The sequence below is a fragment of the Triticum aestivum genome, chromosome 7A (genome assembly GCF_018294505.1).
Source record: "Triticum aestivum cultivar Chinese Spring chromosome 7A, IWGSC CS RefSeq v2.1, whole genome shotgun sequence".
NCBI lineage: Eukaryota > Viridiplantae > Streptophyta > Magnoliopsida > Poales > Poaceae > Triticum > Triticum aestivum.
The window spans coordinates 604910638-604926793 of record NC_057812.1 but is presented as its reverse complement, the minus strand read 5'-3'; positions in this window follow the sequence as shown (position 1 = coordinate 604926793).

Genomic DNA, 16156 nt, shown 5'->3' with positions numbered 1-16156 from the left:
TTTATAATTACATATGCTATCATAACATAGCATCTTTCGGGCACTGGGCCTCTATTACACGAGCGCCTTCAAGAACTTCCTGAAACTAGTGCTCGGAGGGTACTCGGCTTCTGTCCGAATCTCGGGACGCAACAACGGTTGTCTCCATCTCTGCCCAGTATGTCTTAACACGGGCAAGAGCCATCCTACCGCCCTCTATGCATGCTGACCTCTTCAATGCATTTATACGCAGCACCGCGTCAAGGAATTACTGCACCAAGCTGAAATAACTCTTCGGCTCCGATCTCCCCGGCCACAGGTGACGCATGACGTACTTCATGGCGAGTCCAGACAACCTATTCAGTTCGGCCCATTGAGCCAAACGATCATCCACTGCCAGTGGACGCTCTAGATTGTGAAACAGCGACCAGAAAAGCTTTTCCACTTCGCGATCTTTCTGATCTCGAAAGTGTTCGGTCGCATCAGCAGCACTCGCTGCCAAGTCCAGATATGTATCCTCCACACTCCACATCTGGTCCAACGGAGCAAACTTCGGATCACAAAATTTCCTTCGCAGCATAAAGGGCATTCCAGCCTCAATCTATTCGGCCTGACGCAGCTCCTCCTTCGCAGCTCTCATTGCAGAGCGAGCGTCCTTGGCATCGGCAACGGCCTTCTCTAAGTCCGTCTGTCTCGCCCGGTCTTCTTTCTCAAGAAGTTTGCAACGGTCTGCAGCACTCTTTAACTTCTCGTCCATCTCGGCCATCTCTTCTTTGCTTCGGCAGTGAGCAGCCTGTTCGGCTCTCAGCTCTTCAAGGGCCTTCTCGGCAGCCGCATCGCTTTTTCTGGCTTGCTCCTTAGCTCGGGCAAGTTCTGCCCTAAGATTCTCCACGGCGGCGGTACCATCTGCATCAAGCACACACATTGTAAGACACCTGCATGAAGCTCCTCTTACCCGATGCCGCTTGTTGACAAGCGCGATGTCGGCATCTGCCACGTCCAGTTGCCGCTTTAGTTCGGCTACATCATCAGTTCGGCTAGATTCCGGACACCTCGGCACTTACATTCAAAGGCGACATCTTAGACCTGGGATTATGATCCTATGCGTGCCGTCATTTCTTGACAACGCGCAGAGTCTCAGGGGCTACTATCTACACAGGGCGCATCTTACTTATGCGCAACTGACAAAAGTGTACACTATCTAACGTACCTCAAAACCCGTCAGTAAAATTTTGACGGCCTCATGCAATCCGCTTTCTGCGGATGAAATCCTTTCAATCACCGTGCCCATCAACGCACGGTGCTCCTCTCAGATAGAAGCTCGCCCCAGCAGAATCTTTAGCTCCTCCGGCCGAGCACCAGACGGTGCCGGACATGTCCTATGGCCTCTTTCGAAGGCCGCACGCGGAGAGCCTTGGGGGGCCACATAGCTATCTTCCGCCCCTGCCAGATTCAGAGAAACCCTCCACGACGACACCTCAGGGTCGCCCGCCTCGCTAGGCGGTACGGTAGGGGGAGGCGTCCCGCTCTCCATCATCTCCGAAAGAAGATCCCCCGAAGACGAGCTCTGCTAAGAAGGGCTGAGGTCCGAGCTACAAGGTAAAATTTCGGTTAATCTTCTCAGATATAAATCAAGGATTTCTTTCATCCCTCAAAAGGAAAACCTCTCTCTACTTACGGCTCGCTGGAGGGCTGATCCCTTTGAGGGCATAGTTCGGCCAAGGAACTCCCCGGCGTCGGACCCTCTGACGAGGATTTTCTCCCCCGCATCGGGGCCATGGTTTCCGGGTCGTCAGAGGCGGCCCTCTTCTTCCCCTTGGGAGAGGAATTGTCGGTTCCTCCCTTCGGAGCAGCCTCCTTTGAGGAGGCCATAGTTCCCTTGTCCTTCCCCTTACTTCCCTCCAAAGGCATTATCTTCAACATCCTGACAAGCACGGGATCCGGCCTGGTTTCGGGAAGGGGAGCTGGACAACTGATCAGCTTTGCCTTCGCTATCCACTGCTGTTTAAAAGGACAGCTCTTTTAGGGGCAAGTTTATGACGATTATATGGATAGTAGGTCCAGGCACAAGGTTACTTACTTCGGTATCCGGGCGATTGCAGCTTAGGCCTGCGTCCTCGGTCAAATCCGGACCCATCATTTGTGATCCGAAGAACAGTTTATACATCTCCACGGGCGTTGCACCCACAAAATGATGGAGAGCTCGTGGTCCCTCCGGATTAAACTCCCACAGACGAAGGGAGCGACGTTTGCCAGGCAGTGTTCAGCGAATCTGCCTGACCTACGTCACCTTGACTACGTTGAGGTCTCTTTCTAAGAGATCCCTGATGCAGCCCTGCAACAAGGGCACGTCATTGGATAACCCCCAATCTAATCCTTTGTTGACCCATGACGCTAGCCGTGATGGGGGACCCGAGCGAAAGGCAGGAGGCGCCGCCCACTTGGCGCTCCTGGGAGCGGTGATATAGAACCATTCTCGTTGCCACAAGCCGAGCTCCTCTTGAAAGGAGCCCTCGGGCCATGGAGCATCAGCATTCTTACTTATGACAGCGCCTCCGCACTCTGCGTGCCGTCCCTCGATCATCTTCGGCTCCACTGCAAAAGTCTTGAGCCATAATCCGAAGTGAGGAGTGACACAGAGGAATGCTTCGCACACAACGATGAATGAGGAAATGTGGAGGATGGACTCTGGAGCTAAGTCATGAAATTCCAGCCCATAATAAAACAGCAGCCCCCTCACCAAGGGATCCATCGGGAAGCCTAACCCCCGAAGGAAGTGAGACGTGAACACTACGCTCTCACCGGGCTGGGGCCTGGGAATAGCCTGCCTTTCAGCAGGCAACCTATGCGAAATTTCGGCGGTCAAGAACTTAGCCTCTCTCAACTTTAGCACATCCTCCTCCATGATGGAGGAGGGCATCCATCAGCCTTGAAGGTCGGAACCGGACATTGTCGAAGGTCTGAAGCGCCTGGAATCTGGAGCCTAGGGTGTTCGAACTCGAGGCGACGGGCGAACTCATTTGAGATTGGAAAAAGGAGTAAGGCCTTGGTCTCTTTATAAGAGGTTGAATACCAGGATCCCTCCCCGTAACCGTTTAGGACTCGCTTTTAATCGAGAAAACATGCTAATGGGCACGATTGGGTTACCCACGTCCGTATTGATGAGAATCCCGTAAAAGGGGGGCACACGATCTCTGCTTTGACAAGACGTGCCAAGGAAACCGCCTCGCAAAACACGCTGAGGTGGAAAAGTGAAAACGATTTGAGTAAAGGACTTGGCTGTAGTGTGATGACGCACTGCGGAATACGTCAGCAGATTTGATTTGTGTTAGTATTATTCTCTCTATGGCAATATGTGGAAGCTTATTTTGCAGAGCCGTACACTACTCTTGGTGTCTACAATCTTCTATGAAGGACTTGGAGGAGGAACCCGCCTTGCAATGCCGAAGAAAATTTGCGTGCCGGACTCGCTGTCATTGAAGCCTGGTTCAGGGGCTATTGAGGGAGTCCTGAATTAGGGGGTGTTCGGGTAGCCGGACTATACCTTCAGCCGGACTCTTGGACTATGAAGATACAAGATTGAAGACTTCGTCCCGTGTCCGGATGGAACTTTCCTTGGCGTGGAAGGCAAGGTTGGCGATGCGGATATTCAAGATCTCCTACCATTGTAACCGACTCTATGTAACCCTAACCCTATCCGGTGTCTATATAAACCGGAGGTTGTAGTCCATAGGCAATTGACTCCATACACAACAATCATACCATAGGCTAGCTTCTAGGGTTTAGCCTCCTTGATCTCGTGGTAGATCTACTCTTGTACTACCCATATCATCAATATTAATCAAGCAGGAGTAGGGTATTACCTCCATCGAGAGGGCCGGAACCTGGGTAAAAAACATCGTGTCCCTTGTCTCCTGTTACCATCCGGCCTTGACGCACAGTCCGGGACCCCCTACCCAAGATCCGCCGGTTTTGACACCGACAGCGGGACTTAGAGCGGCGCCGCTAACGTCGGCGCTTGGCTTGCTTCTTGGAGGGGTCATCCTCTGCTATCTCGTCGCCGTTGCCTTCATTGGGTGTATCCACCATGTATATGTCATACGACAAGGTGGATTTCCAGTGCCCTATAGGTGTTGGTTCATGTTCGTCTCCTACGTCGTCGTCCATACCGTTGATGTCTTTAGAGTCGAAGTCGAGCATGTCGATTAAATCATAGACAGTGGATACAAAATGGGTGGTGGGTGAGCGTCGAATTTCTTCGTCGTCCGCATCCCAGTCCTGTTGGCCATAATCCAGCCAGGGCTCTCCTGACAAAGAGAGAGAAACCTTAGTGAATTCAGAATGTCACCAAAGGGCGATTGCTGAAAGATATCCGCAGCGGTGAATTCCATGATCGGCGCCCAATCGGATACGATTGGCAGGGGCGCGGATGGTCCGGGGTCCGGAGGAGAGTCCGGCACCTTGGAATCACGGGCTGCGCAGAGGATTATGCTAGTGTTTGGCTCAATCGCCATCGAGACTGCAGCCCCTGAGGTGGTGTCTAGCCACCCGTCCTCGATTGGCGCAGCTGGCTCCGATCTAAGGGTCGGAGCTGATGCGGGTGCGACCTCTGGGGTACCGTTCGATGGCAGAGCTAGGTCATACCCATCGCGATAGTGTGGCTCGCCCGGCTGTGGCTCGAATCCGTCGAAGATCAAGTCCCCACGGATGTTGGCCGTGTAATTCAAACTTCCAAATCTGACCTGATGGCTAGGGGCGTAGCTTTCAATCTGCTCCAGATGGCCAAGCGAATTAGCCCGCAGTGCAAAGCCACCGAATACGAAGATGTGTCCGGGGAGAAAAGTCTCACCCTGGACCGCATCGCTATCGATGATAGTAGGAGCCATCAAGCCTAACAGCAACGACACAGAGGAACTCACAATGAAAGCACCAATGTCGGTGTGAAAACCGGCGGATCTCGGGTAGGGGGTCCCGAATTGTGCGTCTAGGCCGGATGGTAACAGGAGGCAAGGGACACGAAGTTTTACCCAGGTTCGGGCCCTCTTGATGGAGGTAAAACCCTACGTCCTGCTTGATTAATATTGAAGATATGGGTGTTACAAGAGTAGATCTACCATGAGATCAGAGAGGCTAAACCCTAGAAGCTAGCCTATGGTATGATTGTATGTTGTGATTGTTGTCCTACGGACTAAAACCCTTCGGTTTATATAGACACCGGAGAGGGTTAGGGTTACACATGGTCGGTTACAAAGGAGGAGATATCCATATACGTATTGCCTAGATTGCCTTCCACACCAAGTAGAGTCCCATGCGGACACGAGACGAAGCCTTCAATCTTGTATCTTCATAGTCTAAAAGTCCGGCCAATGGAGATAGTCCGGTTGTCCGGAGACCCCCTAATCCAGGACTCCCTCAGAGAGGCTTCACATCCATAAGATGGATACTTGATTAAGGATTCTGGGTCCATGAAGAAAAAGGGTGGCAGGGCGGGAAAAAAAAGGCAACTTGGAGACAGATGAAACAAACACCGTTGACGAAAACTGAGATTGGATCTTGCAAATGGGAAAAATGATAGGATCATCTTGAAGGGAAACGCACCGGTTGGAAAGAATTGACATGACAATCTCGATGATCAAGAAGGATAGGCAACCACATGGAAAAATGAGAACACCATTTATGAAAAGGTATGGATTCAACACTTGGCATTGAAGCAACTCGAATACCGCAAAAAAAATAAAAACAAAGGATTGGCTTGCAAAATAAGCCGGAAACAAACATATGATAGATCCCATATCGTATCATGTGTCTGTTGGAAAGATATCCTACGAGATACTTGAATTCCCACTTATAAAACTCCCAAAACTTTCTGGTTATGCAATCAGGTCTTGGGTATACAGGGGAAGCATAATATCTCACCCAAAACTAGCAAATCCTACATCCAGCTGTATCCATCCTTCAACACATCACCAAGAAACCTTCAGAAATCATTTACCTCAACCTTCGATAAGCATCCGTTATACGAGTTATGGAAATACTCCTGAACTCCCGCCCCAGTACTGGGTGGCATCAAGGTTATGTCACCAACAACTGCATAAAAGAGATTTCCGATGTCGGCGAACTCAGGTATTCCAGAACTGCAACGATAAAATTGTGACGACAACACCTCAGAGCTCAACTCCCCGGGACACTTCCACAACCCCTAAATGTCAGGAGGCACCAAGAACAATGTTCTCGTCACAAAACCATCGAAACGATTCCAAGATACCCGCGTGATCCTAAAAAAAATTCATGAAATTTTAGGAGAAAAGAGTCAAAACTCTACGTCAGGAGGCCTCACCAAAGTGACGAAGGGACTGAAGAGTAAAAAGAATCCTACTCTCCGATATATATAATCCTATAAGACTCAAAACATTTTTCTAGACTCCACAACATCAGCGATTTGATCAAGTAGGGGGCTCCTAAGTCGGGGAAGGCTCTGATACCAACTTGTAACACCCATGATGCGGCTATATCTCCCACGTGTCGGAGCACGACTTAGAGGCATAACCGCATAGTAGGCATGTCACAAGAGGTGTAATCTTTAGACATCCCATGTACTGAATAAGAAATGGATAAAGAGCTGGCTTACAATCGCCACTTCACACAATACATAAATATATCATACATCATCTAGAATACAATCAAGGTTCGACTATGGAACCAACATAAATAAAGAAAACCCCAAATGCTAGATCCCCGATCGCCCCAACTGGGCTCCTCTACTAATCATCCGGAAAAGACACATAGTAACGGCTCGAATCCTCATCGAACTCCCACTTGAGTTCGGTAGCGTCCCCTGCACTGGCATCATCGGCACCTGCATCTGTTTTGGAAGTATATGTGAGTCACGAGGACTCAACAATCTCACACCCTCGCAATCAAGACTATTTGAGCTTAAAGGTAGGAAAGGGTAGTGAGGTGGAGCTACAACAAGCACTAGCATATATGGTAGCTAACTTACGCAAAAGAGAGCGAGAAGAGAAGCAAAGCACGATCGAGAAGCTAAAAGTGATCAAGAAGTGATCCTGAAACTAATTACGTTCAAGCATAACCCGAGACCGTGTTCACTTCCCGGACTCCACCGGAAAGAGACCATCACGGCTACACACGCGGTTGATGCATTTTAATTAAGTTAAGTGTCAAGTTCTCTACAACCGGACATTAACAAATTCCCATCTTCCCATAACCGCGGGCATGGCTTTCGAAAGTTCAAAACCCTGCAGGGGTGTCCCAACTTAACCCGTCACAAGCTCTCACGATCAACGAAGGATATTCCTTCTCCCAGGAAGACCCGATCAGACTCGGAATCCCGGTTACAAGAAATTTCGACAATGGTAAAACAAGACCAGCAAGAGCGCCCGATGCGCCGACATCCCGATAGGAGCTGCACATATCTCGTTCTCAGGGCAACATCGGATGAGACATCCTATGAGTAAAACCAAACCACAAGTTTCCCCGAGGTGGCCCCACAGTCTACTCGGTTCAGACCAACACTTAGAAAGCACTGGCCCCGGGGGGGTCTAAAATAAAGATGACCCTTGAGTCTGCAGAACCCAAGGGAAGGTGATAGGTTGTTAGGCAAATGTAAAACCAAGGTTGGGCCTTGCTGGAGGAGTTTTATTCAAAGCGAACTGTCAAGGGGTTCCCATAACACCCAACCGCTCAAGGAACGCAAAATCAAGGAACATAACACCGGTATGATGGAAACTAGGGCGACAAGAGTGGAACAAAACACTAGGCATAAGGCCGAGCCTTCCACCCTTTACCAAGTATATATATGTATTAAAGTAAGCAATATATAATAATAATGATATCCCAACAATATCCATGTTCCAACATGGAACAATTTCCATCTGCAACTAGCAACGCTATAAGAGGGGCTGAGCAAAGTGGTAACATAGCCAAACAACGGTTTGCTAGGAAAGGTGGGCTAGAGGCTTGACACGGCAATATGGGAGGCATGATATAGCAAGTGGTAGGTACCGCGGCATAGCAATAGAGCAAACAACTAGCAAGCAAAGATAGAAGTGATTTCGAGGGTATGGTCATCTTGCATGCAAAGTTCTCCGAGTTGACGAAAGTTTGATCCTTGTTAGCGTACTCAACAGGTTCCTCGATCACGTACTCGTCTCCCGGCTCTACCCAAGGCAAGAACACAAGCTAAGGAACAACAATCAACCATGGTGCAATGCGCAAGCAACATGATGCAAAACATGGCATGACATGCGGGATGCGATATGCAATGCATATGCGTGCTCCGGAAGGAAAAGGGTGAACAAGAAATCAACTTGGAAAACCAAGTGTGCCGCTGGAAACATGAGATGATTCGGTTGAAATCAATATAAAGATCATCGGAATCGGATGCACGGTTTGCAAATGGCAAGCAAAACAAGAATGGCACAATTCTGTGATTAACAACACGATGCCATCTAGAATGCAACAAGAAACTAAGCTACTGCACTCCAACATAGCAACAAAGCAGATGGAAGTGATCTACTCAAGATGCTTGACAAAAGATGAACACTGAGCTACGGCTAAATCACACAAGAGAAGGTTCAAACAAGCATGGCAAACGTGCAAAAGATATCAACATCTCAGACTTAGTGAAAATATCAACATGTCAGGAATTAATATCAGGAAGCAATGTTTAGAGCAAGCAAACAACATGCTACAGGAACAGATCATAGTAATACAAGGCATGTCATGAATCTACTCAAAGCATAGAACAAAAGTCCCTTACTGACCATAAGCCAAAAAGGCACATAAGATATGATGGCACCCATGTAAACATAGCAAGTTTTGTTAACAGATTCAGACTTAACAAAAAACTGGGCATGCCAAAACAGAGGCTAGGGCACTCCATAATTACAACATCCATAGAAAAATTTGGTTATCATGTAAACAATCTGCTAGGAACATTTTATAGCAAAAGTAGAGCAAGATTAAGTCATGCTAGGGAACTCCATAATTGCAAATAGGGTCTTGGATGGATAGAGCACAACCATATGTCCAAATCATCCTTACTGAAGCAACTCAAAACAAGCATGGATCTCACTGTAGCAACATGAATACATGGCATAAAAATAACAACAGAGCAATGACTTAGCAAAATCCTATGTCCCTTAAGTCAGCAATATCACGAGAGCTAATTTGCATGCTTGTGTTAGTCACCACATTGATCACAAAAATACATGGAATACACCCCTGTAAAGATGGCATGGCATAGATCAAAGCACATGTAGAGCTCATGCCCATATGCAGCACCCAACAAATGTAGCAAAAATGACAAATCCTCACACTCTGCTAAGAATCAGCACCTAACAATTTATAGCCTCTTGCATCAATGATTTTGGCATCAAGATGGACTCAAATAAGCATAGCACAATGGAATGAAATGAAGAGCATCTCCTAATGAACATTTTGATATATCATACACTCAAAACGGAACTACGGATGAGAAGTTATGGCATGATGAACATGGCTTGAAAATAATGCAGAAAAGGGACTTAGAGATGAAAACGAGGTCAACCTCAGATCTAGGGTTCACGGGGCATGGATGTCGAGGCAGCCGCGATCCCGCCGGAGACAACGGGGATGGTGGCCGGAGTGGAGGAAGGGATCGCCGGAGACGGGGAAGCGACACGGTGGCGCGGGCGCGGAGGACGGTGCGGGGTCGGCGGCACTGGAGCGGAGGTCGGCGACGCTGCGATGGCCGGCGAGGCGGGCAGGCGGAGCGCGGGGACGCCGGTGCGCGGCGGCGAGGGCCGGGCGCTCGGGCGGCGCGGTGCTAGGGTGCGGGGAGCGGGGCACCAGGGCGATCCAGGCGGCGGTGGGGCTCGGTCGCGCGGTTAGCGGGGTGCGGGACCCGGCGGCAGGAGGCGGAGGTCGCCGGCGAGGTTGAGAGGCGGCGGAGGTCGGGAGCGCCGACGAGCAAGCGACGTGTCAGGACCGGTTTTCCAGGATATAAATTTCCCAGTCAATGGTCCTTGTGCTCACTAGCCCCAGGATTACTGTTAGCTGATGAGACACAACCTTGATACAGAAATTCCAAGCAAAATATAAAATATGCAGTACAAGACCATTCTCGTGTATGAGTACAACAAAAGTTTTCTAATGGGTGATGACGGAAGCAGTTTGCGCATCATCAGCGTCTATGGGACTCCATTTCCCACAGGAACAGCTGACCTGGATGACTCCTATCTTCGCGCGGCTGCTATCTCCATTTCCTAAGTTCCGGGACTGTCTTCATTGAGCTCCTCTCCAAGCAAGAAATCTGGCCAAGACAATAGCCAGGGACAAGCCAGTGAGTGCTTTGAATGTACTCACAGACATCATGAAAACTGGTATAACATAGCAGGTGATAATCATGCACTGAAATAATCCATGATCACTTAGTCAGTCCCAAAATAAAATTCGTGATGCACGTAAGAAGGTCATTCGTATTAAAGTGGAATAAGTGATCTGAGAATGAAGATAAAATAAACCGATCGGGTGTCTAAAACGATGCCTCGAAAGGATAATAATATAAAGCATGCCTCAGTCGGGCGTCTGAGCGACGCCACATAAAGGGCTTATAAGAAAAATAAATAACATGTGTGCCATAGTCGGGCGTCGGAGCGACGCCACCCAAAGGGCTTATAAGGATAAAAATAATCAACATGCCATAGTTGGGTGTCTGAGCGACGCCACATAAAGGACTTATAGGAAATATAAATAACAAGCATGCCACAGTCGGGCGTCTGGGCGACACCACATAAAGGGCTTATATAATAATCACAATGAGTATTCAGGAGGTAGAACCATCCCAGGGATACTCAACAATTCGACAACAATATAAATGGTTAATCCATAATAATAATAATCACAATCATCATTCATCACATGTCATGATCAATATTCTGGTTTAGAAGTTTTCCTCCGAAGACCAACACTAAGACCGACACTTGACCCATCCTAGACTGTAGTCCTTAACCATGGACACGGCTATTCAAATAGATATAATCTCTACAGAGGGTGTACTCTTTACCCATGAGTAACGGATTCCTTTAGTCCATCGGGACTAATTCCGTTTGCGGTCTTTTAATTGAAAACACACCTAACCCGCACACACTAGCTTAACTTACCGGTGTCTGGAATCACCCACGACACCCGTTTAGCAAAACTCTAACTGGGGAGGCTACAACCTCGACTAGCATGGGATCAAATTTATACCGCGCGCTACTAAGGGTTGCCCCACTCTCGGCCCCAACCGGAAACACCCATGCCCCCAGACCAAGTGACATTCCTACCAGAGGCCTATGGTAACTTTCACTATGCCCTCTCTGTACGGTGTGTGCCAAGGAGGGGTTGACAACTTACTGGACCGTACCCTACCTGCGGTAGGGACAAGTGGTAGCACGAAACAAGTATGGGGGTTACTGGAACAAGACTTGATCAACGGCCGACTCAGGAGGTTTATGTATTCCCTGCATGGTTAGCACAACAATGCTTTGCACAGTATTACTGACAGGGCCACCACCCCTCAGGCTCCATCATGCCTCACGGCACATCCTCGCCACAACGAGATGTCAGTAACGTGGTTGTATCCACCAGAACACAACCTTCTTTTGGACGTTATCCAAACTACCACTAGGCATATAGGGCATGAGAAGTGGCTGCTGTCATCCTTATCACATATATATAGCAGAAAGATTTTCACCATATGCTTATATGCATGAGTATGATTTCCACATAAATTAATTCCACTCCACATTATCAAAAATGATGGAGTTTTAAATATTCTAGCAAACAACACACAACTTGTATCATATCTGAGTTCAAGATGCTTGCCTTTAGTGTGTGGAGGGGTAGGGTGCACCACAAAACTTTTTCAAAAGTTTTCTTCTCTCCCCATTTCCTATTTTGAAAAATTCAAATCAACATACATTTCCAAAAAAGTGCAAAAAAAAGTTGTTGGAACATTTTTGAAATAAGTATGTAAATAAACTAGATGATATTTGAGGAATAATAGAAAAAGAATCAACTCATTTGAAGTTTTATTTTAAAAGATATAGCCAGTCAAAGTTTTGGTCAACTCTGTTTTTAATAAAATCTACAAAAAAAAGAAAACGGTTCAGACTCGAATACGTATTAGCGCAGGGAAGACGTACTCAGCGGAGGGCGCCTTCACTTAGAACTGTTGGGTTCCGGCCTAGTCGCTGACGTGCGGGGCCCGCTTGTCGGGTTTCTCTTCCTCTTGCGCTTTGAATGTACTCACAAACATCATGAAAACAGTTATAACATAGCAGGTGATAATCATGCACTGAAATAATCCATGATCACTTAGTCAGTCCGAAAATAAAATTCATGATGCACGTAAGTAGGTCATTCATATTAAACAGGAATAAGTGTTCTGAGAATGAAGATAAAATAAACCGATCGGGTGTCTGAAACGATGCCTCGAAAGGATAATAATATAAAGCATGCCTCAGTCGGGCGTCTGAGCGACGCCACCCAAAGGGCTTATAAGGAAAAAAAATAATCAACATGCCACAGTCGGGTGTCTGAGCGACGCCACATAAAGGACTTATAGGGAAAATAAATAACAAGCATGCCACAGTCGGGCGTCTGGGCGACACCACATAATGGGCTTATATAATAATCACAATGAGTATTCAGGAGGTAGAACCATCCCAGGGATGCTCAACAATTCGACAACAATATAAATGGTTAATCCATAATAATAATAATCACAATCATCATTCGTCACATGTCATGATCAATATTCTGGTTTAGAAGTTTTCCTCCGAAGACCGACACTAAGACCGACACTTGACCCATACCATACTATAGTCCTTAACCATGGACACGGCTATTCGAATAGATATATCTCTGCAGAGAGTGTACTCTTTACCCACGAGTAAAGGATTCCTTTATTCCATCGGGACTAATTTCGTTTACGGTCTTTTAATTGAAAACACAGCTGACCCGCACACACCTGCTTAACTTACCGGTGTCTGGAATCACCCACGACACCCATTAAGCAAAACTCTAAGTGGGGAGGCTACAACCTCGACTAGCATGGGATCAAATTTATACAGCGCGCTACTAAGGGGTGCCCCCCTCTTGGTCCCAACCGGAAACACCCATGCCCCCGGACCAAGTGACATTCCTACTAGAGGCCTCTGGTATCTTTCACTATGGCCTCTCTGTACGCTGTGTGCCAAGGAGGGGTTTACAACTTACTGGACCATACCCTACCTGCGGTAGGGACAAGTGGTAGCACGAAACAAGTATGGGGGTTACTGGAACAAGACTCGATCTGCGGTCGACTTGGGAGGTTTATGTATTCCCTACATTGTTAGCACAACAATGCTTTGCACAGTATTACTGATAGGGCCACCACCCCTCAGGCTCCATCATGCCTCACTGCACATCCTCGCCACAACGAGATGTCAGTAACGTGGTTGTATCCACCAGAACACAACCCTCTTTCGCACTTTATCCGAACTACCACTAGGCATATATGGCATGAGAAGTGGTTGATGTCATCCTTATCACATATATATAGCAGAAAGATTTTCACCATATGCTTATATGCATGGGTATGATTTCCACATGAAATAATGCCACTCCACATTATCAAAAATGATGGAGTTTTAAATATTCTAGCAAAGAACACACAACTTGTATCATATCTGAGTTCAAGATGATTACCTTTAGTGTGTGGAGAGGTAGGGTGCACCACAAAACTTTTTTGAAAGTTTTCTTCTCTCCCCATTTCCTATTTTGAAAAATTCAAATCAACATACATTTCCCAAACGGTGCAAAAAAAAATTTGTCGGAACATTCTTGAAATAAATATGTAAATAAACTAGATGAAATTTGAGGAATACCAGAAAAAGAATCAACTCATTTGAAGTTTTATTTTAAAAGATATAGCTAGTCAAACTTTTGGTCAACTCTGTTTTTAATAAAATCTGAAAAAAAGAAAACGGTTCAGACTCGAATACGTATTAGCACAGGGAAGATGTACTCAGTGGAGTGCACCTTCACTTAGAACCATTGGGGTCCGACCTAGTCGCTGACGTGCGGGGCCTGCTTGTCGGGTTTCCCTTCCTCCTATCGCGCGCCTGGACAGAGAGCAGGGGCGGGTTCCGATGATGATTGCCGGCGACAGGGGGCACGAAATGATGCGCTCCGGGTATGCATGTGCTCGGGACGAGATGTCGCATCCATTGGAGGAGGTTAGGGGAGCGGCGGAGCTCGAGGGCGAGTAGCCCTTCCTCCATGGCGAAGGGGAGCTTCGGGAGGGAATGGAGCTTTGCACACCTCGACTCCCGGGAAAAATTGAATGCTGGAAAGGGTCCTCGGGGTCATGATGGAGCTAATGGTGGTGATAGAGTAGAGGGAGGGGCTCTTGTGGCGTCGCAATAATCAGAAGGTTGGCGGTGAGCGTCTCGGCCGGAGGCGAAGGAGATGGCATCTTTCGGTTAATCAGTGGCTTGGGGAAGCTCTAAGAGAGGATTGGGGCACTGCTCGAGGCTGAGGGGGGTCAGAGAAGGGCCTATATATAGGCGGCGACGTCAGTCCCGCGGCTGCGGATAAGATCGCCGACAAACCGTCGTTCTGTTGCTGGCAGGGCGACGTGGTGGAGGCTAGCGGGGTTTTGGAGGGCGAGCGGATGAGGATGGCCCGATCACGAGGGCAACTGGCGAACGGAGGAGGCTTGGGCGGCGCCGTCCATGGCAGGAGCGGATGCGGCCGCAGGCCTGCTGCCAAGAAGCTTGCTGGGGCGATGCTGCAGGCAGCAAGGGGGCGGTCGAGTGGGGCGAGACACAGCTACACCAGCGGATCATATCGAGCTCGGGGGAGGGGTCAACCTGGAACGCGGCAGCTCGGGTGCACGCACGTGCAAAACGCGCGCTCTAGCTGCGCCCGGTGCACACACGGTGACCGCTCGATGACATGCCCTGGTGAGCTAGGAGGCTTGGATGCAAACACAAATTAACAGGGCTAGGTTATCACTAGCTAGGGGATTAGTGGACATGATGGTTTGTCCAGAAGAGGAGGTTCGCAATACAGACGCAACACCATGCCAAATCTGGTCATCAGCTACATGTGTTTGATGAAATGCCAGCGACATCTAAATGACTTTGATGGCAACCAAACCTTCCAGATCGGTGTCTCCTTAGCTGAAATGGATGGTGGTGGAGTTGGTTTGGGAAAGCAAAGAACTACGCAATGCAAGTTTTAGTGAAACTCAATTTTGGACAGAAAATGAGAGGGGCAATCTAGTAAATTAAAATATTCCTACGGTGCTGATCTCTTGGACTTAAGGGTTTGGTAGGGTTGACTACAAATAGGAAAAATCCCAAGGTCACCAGAGGAATTTAAAATAGGGTTGCAGTGCAAAATGCCAAACTGGACCATAATGAAAAAAAGGATGGTTTGCTCAAAATTTATAAACACAAAGCTGGATTTTTGCATAAAAATGAGTTATATGCATCTACTGACATCCAGATTTGAAAAATTGAAGTGGAGCTCAAAATTTTCAAAAGACCAAGAGAGATTTTTTTCATAAAAAGTTATCTGTAGGCAATGCTTGACATCTCCAAATTTATATGGAATTTAATAAGAAATATTTTACGCAGTTGTAGTGCAATGGGAGCCCTTAAAAGAATGGAAAAGCCATTTTAAAAGAATTGATGCTTGGAAAAAGTATTATACAAATGCTTCCACTTTCATACCCAACAAAATTCAAATATATTGAGAAAGCATTCAAGCCCCTCAATATTATCCAAAAGTTTCAGATGAGAGAAAAAAATTAAAATCCAGAGAAAAGAAGTAGCTCTGAAATTAGAAGAAAAGTCAGAAAATAGAAAATAAATCTTTCTGACAAAGTTTTAATTAATAAATCAAGATTAAATTTTTTGGGGTGTTACACGACGGTGACGGACGGCACGGCGCCGGCATGCGGCTCGGCCAAGATCGGCATGGGCGGGCCGCGGCGGGCGTGCACGAGAGAGAGGGCGGCGCGCGATGACATGGCAGCCTCCGGTTGGACGAAGGCGGCGGCGGACATGTCCGGGCGCGGGAGGATCTGTCCGGCGGCGCGAGGTGGAAGGAGGTTAGGGTTGGACCCGGGATTTGGAGAGTG